This window comes from Pseudophryne corroboree, assembly GCF_028390025.1.
Source record: "Pseudophryne corroboree isolate aPseCor3 chromosome 3 unlocalized genomic scaffold, aPseCor3.hap2 SUPER_3_unloc_12, whole genome shotgun sequence".
Lineage (NCBI taxonomy): Eukaryota > Metazoa > Chordata > Amphibia > Anura > Myobatrachidae > Pseudophryne > Pseudophryne corroboree.
This window is the reverse complement of record NW_026967500.1, coordinates 381971-396367: the sequence shown is the minus strand read 5'-3', so window position 1 is coordinate 396367 and position 14397 is coordinate 381971. Positions and strand designations below refer to the sequence as shown.

Genomic DNA, 14397 nt, shown 5'->3' with positions numbered 1-14397 from the left:
CGCCCGGGGCAGCATAGATAGTTAGAGCTCCCGGGCGCCGCACACGGGGACCCACCATGAGAGCGGCGGGTGCGCGATGCGCCGGAACTCCCGCTTCCCGAACGTTGTCTGGGGTGCAGGGCGCGCAGGGGTGTGCCCTGAGCAGCATGGTGCTGAGTATATATATATATATATAAGTCGTTACCCTATATTTAGTACTCGGCCTATTTGGTTTTCAGATCCACGGGGGCTATAGCGCGCCGAGAGGGGCGGAGCTTAGCCTCACACACTGAGTCAGCGCCATTTTTCCCTGCTGTCCCCGCCAAGAGCAAACAGTGGGGAACGCAATGTTTGGACTCTGTTGCCCTCCCAGAGGTGTAATCTCCCTGTGTATAGGGTCCCCCGGTTCAATATAGGGTTTTATATATATATATATATATATATATTCATTTATTTTTGTCGAGCGGGCTTAAGCGCGCCGGGAAGGGGCGGAGCTTAGACCTCACAGAGGGGTCAGCGCCATTTTCCAAAGTTCCCCACCGGGACTTGCTGTATACTAAGAAGGAAGGGGGGCACAGAGTGTTTTAATGCTGTATGGGTGTCATAAAGCATTAGGATTGATAATGGACGCAGAATCCTTGTTGTAATACATAAATACACTGTTTCCCTGTTTTATTTACCCACTATTGGTTAGTCGACATGTGTCGACAGGTGTGTGGGCTTTGTCAAAGGCGCCCGTGGGGATAACTGTCGGTTTCGCCAACGCTTGCCGGTACTTGATTCAAACAACTAAGTATTGACAGGTTACTTTTGTGTGCTTAAAAAAACAAGTAAACACACTAGGGGAGACACGGCGGTCGGTCGATGCCCTGTCGGCATCAACAGTAATGCCTGGCTAAAAGAATTAACAAGCTGTTATTGCCTGGTGCCTGTATTGGTATTTCTATATTTTCTTTATATATAAGTAGGGGGAGTGTTATTACAATTGTAGAGGTATGCTTCCCTCAGACCCCTTGGGGTTTCCAAGATTGTGATTATTCTGCCGCTTACTATTCCGGGCTGTCGACATGTCCTCAGTTTCTGTCGGCCGTAGAGTTCCTGGTAGATCCACATCGGGGGCATGTCAGTACATGGTCATACACATTCACAACACATTACTGTCACTAGGGACCTGCCGGGTCTGGACAATCCACTTGCGTATAGGTTATGTCTATATGTATTTATGTGTAGATATGACTTTATATATGCATGATTACGATATATGTGTTATATTGTGTATTACATGATGCATATACATGAATGCTGAAATAATGGTCTTCTTCTCATGGGCTGGTCGCTCTGTTGATTAAGCTCTAGATTGGCCGGGACGAGTTGGTTTCGATGCTCTCAAGGAGTCCGAATATTAATCTCTTCACAACGCGGAGAGAAATCTATGACAGTCAACTCCTGGTCGACGCAGAGCCCGGTCGCAAAGGATCATACACAGGCAGCTAAGTGAAATGTTATTTCTATACTTTGACCTTATTTGCAATGTATGCACTTGAGGGAGTGTGGTAGTCGGGTAAGCTTCCGATAGAATTATCCTGCCCAGAGTGGGTAGGGCTTGCCTATGTTTATTTTTCCTTATAACATTACAGCAGGCTTCCAAGTGACAGCAGGTGGTGTGACCGGAAAAATGCGGAGGAGGTCTCCGGGAGATGCTGGTGGGAGGTATACAGCTGTTTGGTGTGGCCTCTCTTCAGTTAATCTCGGCGGTATCCGCTGATAAGTCTAAATTCGTGAGTTAACCTCCTTCACAACGGTGGATGACGCATTATTTTGTGGGATGCAGACGTTTAACCGTTTCGAGACCGTTCTTTTTCCTTTTCTGTGTAGACAGTGGAAGGTGAAAAGGTAAGTGTTCTGCAGCCTTGTTAGGTTCGCAGAAGTGGACGTAGTTTCTGTTTCCACTACATACACCACTTGTCGCTGAGTCTATCTGGCTGGTCCCCACTTCGGTGACCACTTGTCCACTAATTTTCAGTTAGTCTAGGAATAGACTACGACATGTGAGTTATTTATAGAAGCCAAAGGGGAACATTCTGAGTTACGGTTGTTTCCCCTTACTGTTTTTTCTAATAGATTTTGCCTCTCCCCTATGGAAGGGGAGGTAACACGCAACGCCTTACAGAGGTGCGTCACGTTCAGGACATTGTCTGGTTGTCCCTGTAAAAAAGTGCATATCCTTGTTTATCTCTGACGGTTCTTCGGCACAGAAATGGGCCTGTTGTTCCCAACGACGCAGATGTCAGAAGTGGTTTTCAGAGTGGATAATGACCGGTTAAGGTTTGGTGTTTTTCTGTGGAAAGAGGTCTGAGGGTCCAGAGTTGGATCGACTTTGAGGTGACACCTCATCAATAGGTTCCATTAAGAAGACAGATGGATGCGGCATGAGAGGTTTTTTTTCGGAGAGCAGGTCTAATACCAGAGTGATTTTCATGGGACCAGTTGGAAATGTGGTCCGGGTCTCACCTGCGCATCCACCGGAATATAATCAAAACGGCCAGGACATCGCTCCTGTGGTGTCTGCTCGATTTTTTCCTTCTAGAGGAATAAAGGTTAGGGATCCAGGTTTAGATCTTGGTGTCCGTGCATATAGATCTCCGAAGCTGGGGAGCAGTCCTTTGCAAGGGACGTATTTCCAGAGGATGAGGTCAGGTTGGGAAACTTGTCTGCTGTAAGTTTTGGAATTAAGAGCTATTTTAGACGAACATATTCTTCATGCTCTGCCGTGTTAATTCTGCCAGAAGCCTTGTCAGAAAGGGCGTAAGTAAGCCGCTAGGGCGGAACAAAAAAAAAATTAAAATGGCAGAAGATGCGCTGTTTGCAGTTGAGGGGGAAGTCTGGTAAACGCTATGTTAGCAGTCTTCATTCCGGAGGTAAACGACGGAGAAATAGATTTCCTTTGCGGATATGATATTCAGCCGGCAAAAATACTGTCATTATTGAGAAGCTTTCCCAGACGTGCCAAGTCTTTGTGGAGTGTCTCAATTGGACATGTTGGCGTTTCGCCTCAACGAGAGACCTCGAGGAGAGGGTTCCAGGTTAAGAGACACTCAGGATATAGGAGCGGACATCCTTGTGACACCGTGGGTGTTTTTAGTCGGTCGAGGTGGCCTCTCCGCTTTCACTTTTCTGGCAGTGGTACGCGTAAGATGATCGATGGTTCCGATGATCCTCTGAACTCCGGTCTAACCAGAGAGGGTTGGCTATCCAGTTTTCATGGTGTACTCATAGAAAATTACTGCCCTCTTCCTTTACGTGAGGTAATGTTACAACAGGATCAGGGCGTGTATCAGGACTTACCGCGGCTGCGTCTAACGGCGGGGCGGTTGAAGGTCGTATCCTAAGCTGAATGGGTGTTCCCAGTCAAGTCGTTTCTTCAATTCTTCTGGCTTGGAAAGAACTCAAGGCACAGCATTACAACCGTTGTTGGAGTAATTATGTGTCTCGGTGTGTATCCAGGAAGGCTCCTATGGAGGACTTTCAGCTAGGTCCTGCTTATCCATACGTTACAAGCCGATGTGAAGGCAAGACTATTAAGTTTCTTTGCGGAAATTTTCTCGTTTTGAAAGTGGTCAGGTTTTTGACTTCGACGTCCGCAAGGCGGGTGTCGGAAGTGGTGGTCTTGTCCCACAAGAGCCTTGTTTGATCTTTCAGGTGGATAGAGAGGAATTGAGTACTCTGTTGATAGTTCTACCAAGAGTGGTTTCGGGGTTTCGCAGAAATCAGGCTTTTGTTGATGCCGGGGGTTACTTAGGCATTAGCTGGTTCAAACCCCCTTGCTCTAGCCAGGGTTTTGAGTATGCAAGTCATCTATTTGGCTCAGTTTGGAGTAACAGAGGCCCTGTTTATGTGGTATGTTCCCAGCTTACTTTGGGAGACTGTGTTATGCAGTTTGTTACATGCTGAATCTGTGATGCGGTCTGGCATGTTTGTTCTACGGCTGCTTTGCCGTCACCGAAGTCGGTGGAGGTTCCTTCTTTTGGGAAGATGGGATTTTCTTGGGCGAATGCCCGAGGAGTCTCGGCGGTTCAACTTTGCCGAGCGGATTCTTGGTCGGGGTCAAAAGTTTTTGCAATGCTTTACAAGTTTGATACCCGGATTGTTGTTGACCTTATGTTTGCTCATTCGGTGCTGCAGAGTCGTCCGCACTCTCCCGCCCGTTTTGGAGATTTGGTATAAACCCGATGGTCCTTTTGGAATCCCCAGCATCCTCCAGGACGTATGAGAAAATAGGATTTTGGTACCTACCGGTAAATCCTTTTCTCTTAGTCCGTAGAGGATGCTGGGCGCCCGTCCCCGTGCGTACGGTGTCTACAGTTATTGCTTTTTGGTTACACCCTGGTGGTGTGTCTTCTCTATCTGGTGGTTGCTACCGTTGTTCATGACATAGCATGTAGGGTCCTATTTTTGTTTCTGTGGACACACGGGTTGTGTTACATATTCTCTCAGCATGTGGCTGGGTTTTGTTCATGCCATTGACTGGTATTCTACTGAATGCCACGTTCTACGGTGTGTTTGAGGTGTGAGCTGGTATGACACTCACCGTGTTTATAACAATAAATTCTTTCCTCGAAATTGTCCATCTCTCCTGGGCACAGTTTTCTAACTGAGGTCTGGAGGAGGGGCATAGAGGGAGGAGCCAGTTCACACCCAGTTTAAGTCTTCACAGTGTGCCCAAGCTCCTGCGGATCCGTCTATACCCCATGGTCCTTTTGGAATCCCCAGCATCCTCTACGGACTAAGAGAAAAGGATTTACCGGTAGGTACCAAAATCCTATTTTACTTCCTAAATAATACATCCCAAAGGCTTAGGTCTTTTTTCTGCTGTTTATTTTGTATCTTGTGCTTTGTGTAAATGTGAATGTCTAATACCAGTTTGCACAATCTGTATTGCTGCACGACAATATGGCGGCCATTGGAACGTGTTTTCACTTCTAGTTTGCCTAACTTGTTGCAGACACTCATAAGGAGTGCTGAGTGTTTTCAGATACAAGATCCTATCCATATATACCCTGTACATTACCATGTGCATTAGAGTCACCCGGGTTCCATCTGCAGTGGTTTGTTGTATGTTACATCTATATGGTGCAGTTACTCCTCTGTATGATTTCATAATAAAAGCTTTTGTTTGCATCTAATTATTACATTAAAGCTTGTATTTTTTATTCTGTTTTATATTCCTGTATGAGTAATTACGCCATAATGTCTAATCTCGGTGTGGACCCCAGAAGATGTAAAGAAACCGTGTAAGTTTTCCATCATTCTGTTATGTGTAAGCATACAGGTAAGTGATGGCACGGCGGTCACTGTCCGTCACATTCCGGTGGTATAATGGAAGTGGGAATGTCTGGGCTTATTCTAGTCTACTGCAGAAATAAAAAACTCAGCCTTTATCCTGCTTATAAAAATGACAAAGCCCATAAATCAAGCTTGGTCGGACAAGACGGAAGCCACATTAATGGTGGCACATCATATAGGCTGAGGACCATGCTTCTGGTATATATGGCATAACTCCCTCTTCACCCCCACAAAACCTTCCCTTCATCATTCACAATGTCCACCATTGCCCCTTCAGAAGGGACACAACTTTCCTTTGCTTTTTCCACCTCCTCCTCTACAGAGCCCAGGACCACCTCCATGACCATTTCATGTTTATCTGGAGGCCTGGCATCTGGGAGGTTTATGGCCTGAGATTACCACAGAACCACCAGGTAGTGGGCAAGAAGAATCCACAGCCTCCTGAGGAACTGGAGAGTCCAAGGATCCACCCCGCATCAGCCAGAGAAGCGTCAACCACAGGGACTGGCTCACCAATTTCCTTCCTAAAAGCTGCTCTTTACCCAGTTTGGTACCTGTGGGATCCCACTCCAATTTCCCTTGAGAGTTCTTACCCTCACTAATCCCTTTCTAAACCTACTAGTTCCTTCCCCTTCCAACCACTCCTCCTTTTTAAGCTTTTCACCACCTGCTGTTTGAGTCCCATTAAACTTCTCCATTCCTTGACTCATTGGTGTAGCAACCCCCTTCTCCCCCCCCCCCCCCCCCCCCCACCACACTGCTTCACTGCAGTTAAGCTGTGAGACTTGCTGCTAGCAGTACTCACTACTCAGCACACACGCTCACATCATGATTACACAGCTGTGCCAGCAACACTGTCTCACTGACACCCAGGATGAGACACTCCCAGAAAGGCATGTATGTACGAGTACAGAGAGAGTGGGAGCAGTGGGGCTGCATGACTGACAGCTGAGCCTGTCACGTCAGTGAGGTGACAAAATGCAAGATATAATCACCTAGCTAAATCAGGCACTAATGCAATGTTACATGTATTAAATGAGCACCAAATATATTGATTATTAGATAGCAGCTCCCATGCGGCAACTGGATGCCTTAGACCAGGCATGTCCAAACTGCGGCCCTCCAGCTGTTGAGAAACTACACATCCCAGCATGCCCTGACACAGCTTTAGCATTCTTTGACAGCAAAACTGTGTCAAGGCATGCTGGGATATGTAGTTTCACAACAGCTGGAGGGCCGCAGTTTGGACATGCCTGCCTTAGACAATATAGATTGTTTAAGTTTCAATAGATAAATAATAATAAAAATATTTCTAATATTTATTAGAGTTCAACACAATAAAAACAGTTATGCTAATAATAACCAGATAAAATGTAGCCACAATATTTCTCAAACGTCCTAGAGGATGCTGGGGACTCCGTAAGGACTATGGGGTATAGACGGGATCAACAGGAGACATGGGCACACTATAAGACTTTTACTGGGTGTGAACTGGCTCCTCCCTCTATGCCCCTCCTCCAGACCTCAGTTAGACTTTGTGCCCAGGAGAGACTGGACACACACTAGGGGAGCTCTACTGAGTTTCTCTGGAAAAATACTTTTGTTAGGTTTTTTATTTTCAGGCAGACCTGCTGGCTACAGGCTCCCTGCATCGTGGGAGTGAGGGGAGAGAAGTCAGACCTACTTCTTCTTAGTTAAGGGCTCTACTTATTAGGCTACTTGCCACCATTAGCTCCAGAGGGTTCAATCACTTGGTGCTCCTAGCTGCTTGTTCCCTGAGCCGCGCCGTCATCCCCCTCACAGAAGCCAGAAGAAAGAAGCCAGGTGAGTATACAGAAGACTTCAGTGACGGAAGAAGACTTCAGTAACGGAGGTACAGCGTGGCGGTAGCACTGCGCTCCATGCTCCCACACACCAATGGCACTCACAGGGTGCAGGGCGCTGGGGGGGAGCGCCCTGGGCAGCAGGTTACTGATGTTCTAAATCTGGCATAAAAAAGCTTATTCGATGCCTGGGCGCCGGATCCCAGACCCCCGCCAGTATGAAGCAGCACGCTGCGCGCCATTACTCCCACGCCGACGGCTTGTACATGGGTGCAGGGCGCAGGGGGGGCACCCTAGGCAGCGGTTTATACCTTTTTTTAAGGGTGGCTACACGATATACAGTGTGTGGACACTGTATAGGGACCCCCGCTGGCATAAAAAACGCTGTATTACTAGCGGGCTGAAGCTTAGCCCTCATAACACTTTCAGCACCATTTTTCTCCATGTCCCCGCCATAACAGTGAAAACAATACAAATGTGGGGGGGGGGGGGGGGGGCACAGTGTTTAGTGCTATATTGACAATATAACACTTTGTTAGATAAATGGGCTTGTAATACTGTGTGTTGTGAATGTATCCCTGTGTGTTCCCTGGTCAGACATTCCCACTATAGCTTTTTAGTCGACATATGTCGACAGGCATGAGTACTCTGTCACAAAGTTAGGGGATCGCTGTCGGCGTCGCTGACGCCTGTTGTTGCTTGTTGCAGTAGATGCAGTGTCAGCAGGTCGGTAGTTTGCTTTGCAAAAGTAATCACTGTAGGGGAGACACAGTGGTATGTAGGTGACCCTGTCGGCACCAACTCTTATTACTGGGTGTAAATTAACATACTGTAACTGCCTTATACCTATATATATATTTATATGTATCGTATGGTTCCTTGGGCCTGTAGCTGGAGCACAGATATGGTAGTATGTGTGGGGGAGTGTTATATATGTATACTTCCCACGGACCTCTCGGGATCACCAGAATGTTATTTTGCCTGGTTACTACTCCCTGCTGTCAACGATTATTAGTTTTTCTGTTGACCATACGTTGTCCTGTCAGATCCACAACTGGGTTTTCAGTACATGATCATACACATTCAGAACACATTAATGTCACTAGGGACCCTATGGTTCCGGACAATCCGCTTATATGTATGATATATATATATATATATATATATATAATATAGGATGTGTGTGTAGTTGTGTATTACGTTATGATTTATAATGAGTGCTGAGGTAAAAGTATTATTTCTCATGTGCTGGTCACTCTGTTGATAAAGCTCTAGGTCGGCCGTGACAAGCTGAAAGGAGTCCGAATGTTTATTCTTTTCCCGCTGCGGATTGAATACTGTGAAAGTCAACTCCTGGTCGACACGGGGCTCTGTCACACAGGATCGTACACAGGAAGCTGAGTGATATTTTATTTTCTATGCTCAGGAGTTATTTGCATTACATGCACATGGGGGAGTGTGTATTTTTGGAAAGGCATCCGATAGTATTACCCTAAATAGAGAGAGGGGATGTTTCTTGTGACTGCACAAGAAATGCTGAGGCTGACTCCGAGAGTTACTGGAGTGTTTCCCTGGGACGGTGTACCACTGTGTGGGGAGGCCTCAGTCCAGTCAATCTCAGTGGATACCACTGGTGGGTCTAACTTCGTGAGTTAGATTCCCTCACAACGGTTGGTGACGCATTCTGTTGTGGGATGTTTTGATACCGTTCTTTTTTCCCTTTCTGTGCAGATAGTGGACGGTGAAAAGGTAAGAGTTCTGCAGCCTGGTTAGGTTTGCAGAAGCAGATGTCGTTTTCTGTTTCTACCACATCCACCGCATGTCTCTGGGTCTATCTGGCTGGAGCCCACTCTGGTGGGAACTCATCTACTACTCTTCAGTCAGTCTGAGAATGGCCTTGGACCTGTGAGTTAATAATGGATTCTAAAGGGGGTCATGCTGGAGTTACAGATGATTCCCCTCACTGATTTTTTGAATAGATCTTACCGATTCCCCTCTGGAAAGGGAGGTAGTACGCGACGCCATACCAGAGTTGCGTCAGGTTCAGGACATTGTCCTGCTGTCCCTAAAAAAAAGAAGAAAAAAAGAAAAGATTTCTACTTACGAAGGGAGCTCCAGCACGTAAAGGTAGAAAAGGGGTTAAATGCATTTTTCTCCGCATTCAGCTTACCTGGGTTGATGTCCAGGATTGTCTTTGCCATTTCACCGGAGTGATGGCAGTAGGATGGTATTCTATCAATAGTAAGAGCCATTGTTATTCTGTACTCTCCTGTTTAAGGCGAGGTCAAGAGACAAGTGGTGCAAATCGTTGTTTCTCTCTGACTGTTCTTCAATACAGGGGAAGGCTGTTATTCCCAACAACGCAGATGTCGGAGGTGGGTATCAGAGTAGATACTGAACGGTTGAAGTTCTGTGTGTTCCTGTGGAAAGAGGTCTGAGGATCCGGAGTCGGATCAGATTTGCAGTGACAATCCATCAATATGTTCCATTGATGAAGAAGATGGGTGCGGCCTAAGAGGCCTTTTCATGAGCAGGTCAAATGCCCGAGTGGTTTTCACAGTTCATGATAGCTTTATAAATCTGTGCACATAGGCCACAAATACAGCTGACAGGAATCAGTCAAATATAATCAATTATTAGCAAGATTTATAATCCAAAAAAGGACACACTAGTCATACTGCAAATTATGCCTATACTGTGTTTGAACAGATGAGTTGCTCTTAGGACAAACTGAGACTCTATTTAGCCTGAATTTCTACAAATAAACAATTAACACCTGACACATAATAGGTGGTTTTGACACATTTGTCTCCTTTCTCCTTAATTGTACTTGACTGATTCCTATCAGCTGTAATTGGCCTATGTGCACAGATTTATAAAGCAATCATTCTTCTCTGTTCTTTTTCTTATATACCCAATTCATGCCATATTGGCATTTATTGCTATTATTTTCTTTCCTTACACTCCTGCACATCTGTGCCCATGTGCTCTCTCCAGTTCTTCTCACCACGGTGGTGGTGACCAATTTCTGCAGAAGCCCCAGCTCTGGACAGCAGAAGCACATCTCTGCTTACTAGGAATAAGTACTGACTCATCCACCTGTTTACGGCCATACTCCACAGGAGACGCCTAATCTTGTCTGATCTTGGAAGCTAAGCTCTGGAAGGCCTGGTCAGTACTTGTTTGGGAGACTGCCAAGGAACACCAGGTGCAGTAAACTTGGTTGGAAAGCAGAAGGAACATTCCCTTAATCTTCAACCTTATTTCCCTTTTTTCTTCTTTCATTAGAACTAAAAGAACGACCCTCCCAAGCTTTACAGGTGTACTTTCCCAAACTTGCTGTGTCTCAACACCACCTCTTCATGACTTAAACCACTATCTGGTGGTCATCACTAATTTCCTATCAACTCAGCAGATTATACACTCTTGTCTAATCCGCTGCATTAAAATGCCTATGGTGACACCACTGTTAGACATCTATACAGAAGGTGGATCCACACCACATTAGGCAACAATCCTTTCAATCTATTGGTGCTCAGATTAACTCACGGGATATCACTTTAGGAGACTTTGGCTATCCACTCATTGTCAGTGGACATATGTTAAGCCACTCCTGTGACTATATATAATACATTTTCACCATGGCAGTATTTACTGTTAATTAATCTTATACAATTCTGGTATTTATATTTTTATTTAAAAAAAACTTGATCTTGATTGTCACACTATATCTTATATGATCCTAAATAAAGGTTAATTTTTATTGTCTCATTTTTTCATAAAGAGTGCCCCAGCACAGAGTCTTTCTTTTTTCCTCCTTATTTACAACTGGCATGGGTTAGGGTTAACACATTGATTATTCATTTTGCTATCCTTTACCGATGCAACATTGGTTGTAGCCAATTTCTCCCCATCGACATATGGCGGTGGTGGTGCGCTCACAATCGCTTTCCCGCTAGGTTTGGAACTCGCCGTGTGAGCCATTTCCCTTTGCACCTCCCCCTCTTGCTGCCACAGATTTAAACAGTCGGTATGTCTGATCCTGTTTTCTAGATTTGATCAGACATATTCTTATTCTTATGCTCTGCAGTATCTCTGGTTCAAAAGTACCCATCTTAGGGAATGATGTCCTTTCTTCAGCAGTCATACGTATCCATTCATTGCAAAAAGCCTCTGCGTGTGGACCATATTTCCCACACATTATCAACCTTGCTGACCCTTTTGGCCGCACCTCTTCAGCCTGAACCCTGACTGTTGTATGTCTTCCGCTTGTGCAATTGGATCCCATTGCAGACTTTTTAAACACAATACTCAACGGCACAATGAACAGACGGTGTAAGTTCTCCGAGCGCTTACACCCACTCCTTCTCCGCTGACGTACCACGACTCACTCCGTGACCACCACGTACCTAATGAGGACCCTATCAGCAACTGGTTTCTATTTACTGGAATTTGTGTAGGGAGAGAAACAGACTATCGATCCCCCTTTCCAATGAACGTCTCACCTTGGACAATTTCTTCCTGAGAAGAAGAAAAAGGCGCCCGTATCTTTAAATCCTTGGGATTCCCTAATGCTGCATATATTGGAAAAGAGGGGAAATTGCCAACCCTTCAATAAAGATACAAACAACAGGACAATTACCAATAAGTGCGCAAAAAGGATGAGTATAAATTAAATATAAATTAAAAGGTTTAATACTTCAATTAATAAACATAAAACATATCCTCAGAATGACCACATTTTGTTTAACATTAAATGGAACAATCAATTAAAATATACATCTACCAATGTCCATATCGATACCTCATTTCAAGAGGCTTGAATAATAATCAGAGATTGTATCACACTCCCATAGAGTAGCTTGATATGATACTTTGTATTAAAGAATATCAAATATTTGTTGTTTCATATTACAGAAACCTGATTGAAATTAAGTACAATTTTCAGGCTGGCCAGCCTATTTGATAGTTAAAGCTGTTGAACTCACTCTGTTTCCAAAGATGTATTAATATCCAGCAGCCAGTGGAAATAAATGGTCATAAATGGACTGATTAAAGTACCTGTTATGTTCAAAGGTGAACTAGTAGCCATGCTGCAGAACTGCGGGGTCCCGTAGGCAAGTCTCCCGCCGTGAGACTAGAGGGCCCTGTAATGTCAGGGTCTCGCCACAAGGCTGAACCATTGTATAATCTGAGGGCACCAAGAGTTGAAAAGCTGCCGTCTGGATGCAGGTGCTGACGTCTGGATGCAGTCGTTGCCGGACGCTGTGCCACTATGAACCGCCGTGTGTTACGCGGTCTGGGCACCTGGAGCTGATGAGCCGACGTCTGGATACAGGTGCTGCCGGAAGCTGTGCCGCTGTGAGCCGCCGTGTGTTGCACTGTCTGGGCTTCCCAGGCAGTGCAGCTGGAGAATCCATTGTGGGCTCAGATAGTGCACGGGTGTTTGTATCAGGCTGCTGGCGGCTAGGGTAGCCTTTAAAGAAGTCGTCCGAGGATAATAGGTAGATGCTCTGTGATGGAAGGTCACTCAAGTAGCCATAACTAACGCGTTTCTCGACCTTGGCACTGGTCGTTTCATCAGAGAAAGGTAGAATAAAGTGAAGTCTGTGTCCAGCTATATTTAAGGATCCAGGATAATTACTTAATACAAACAGCGAAGAAGGATGATTAATTAATACAAGCAGCTGTAGTATTTTACTCACATCCACTTAATAGACCAAACTAAGAACAATAAGGAATCCTCATCTCACATATAGAGAAATATATATACATAATACAACAAAATCCATATAATTATAATTTCTTAGATAATACCTAAAGTGTATACATATATATATATATATATATATATATATACACACACACACATATATATATAAAACTAATATCAGCTAGTAATCTTAATGATCAACATAAATATATATAATGTTTATATAAATGTTTATAGTACTCCCAGCTCCGGAACTCCCCAGGTGAATAAAAAATGCTTTGCCGGGTGCCCTCCAACACTTAGTCATCCAGGCTAGGTGCTTGTTAAATATTTCTCCAATGGCGGCACTCCGGACTTGTAAGAATTACTCAGAGTCAGCTGTACAAAATGTTTATATAAATATATAAACATAAATATCATATGCCACAATACTCAGGAATGGAATAGTATATAGAACATTCTAACCATGAAGATAAGAATAAATAAATACATTTTTTTTATTTTATACATAGTTACAATCATTTATGAATATATTTCCTAATGTAATCGACATAGTCACATAGTGTGAATAATGAATTAATTTGTATGGTCCCTTTATCACTAAATTATAATCTTAATTCAATATTATAATATTAATAATTAATTCTTAACATAATAACCTAATAAAGACTAAGTGAAAATTAATAGTGCCTGTGACAGTGCTTCCAGCATAACGGTCTATAAAAAATAATAATAATAAAAAATAATAAATAATAAAAAAATAATAAATAAAAAAATGAACTACATGTATAAATAAAGTTTAATTTATGTAAATGTGTAAATAAACATGTATATAAAAACTACATAGTAAAAAATAAATAATTAAATGTGTGGAAGGTAGTATATTGCATGTGCCAGTCGGGTCGATAGACAGGGTAGTGGACAGTGCCAAGAGAGAGATATTTAAACTCATCTTGGGGGCGTCCATCACCCATCCGTGGACCCGACTGGCACATCCAATAGTGACTATTAATAGATTTACCTAATGGACCAACTTAACTAAAAGGCATATTGTACATAAAGTGAAAGAGTAGATCAAAAACGATGAATTAAAACATTAATCTATATCACTAAATATCTCTAAATGAAGAATGGGTACAGATTGAAGAGAAAGAGGATGACAGCCACAGCTACAATCATACATAGATATACAATCTATGTATAATCTGTTAAGCACAGAGAGATAATTTGATACTGAATCACTATTCACTGCATTGAACTAATATTAAATGTAAACCAATGAATATTATTAGAAAGATAGGAAAATAGAAGGAGTTTTGATATCTCTATAAATAAGGGGCTAGGAACTAAAGCACTGAACTATATCTTCGCAATGAAAACTTAAATGAACAATGACCACCAGGGAACTAGAGTGTCATTAGAGGGTTAAGTCTCATCAGATATTATTAAGTTCTACTGTATCGTTTAAACCATATGGAGATAGTGTTTGGAATTGGAAGATCCAAAATGCCTCCCGTTTGCAAAGTTTGTTGAACCTAT

The 14397-nt window shown here is 43.6% G+C and overlaps 1 pseudogene; it reads left to right on the top strand.

Moving 5' to 3' along the window:
* The first annotated feature begins 10246 nt into the window (after positions 1 to 10246).
* LOC134983327 (5S ribosomal RNA) lies at positions 10247 to 10365 on the top strand (annotated as a pseudogene).
* Positions 10366 to 14397: the final 4032 nt, after the last annotated feature.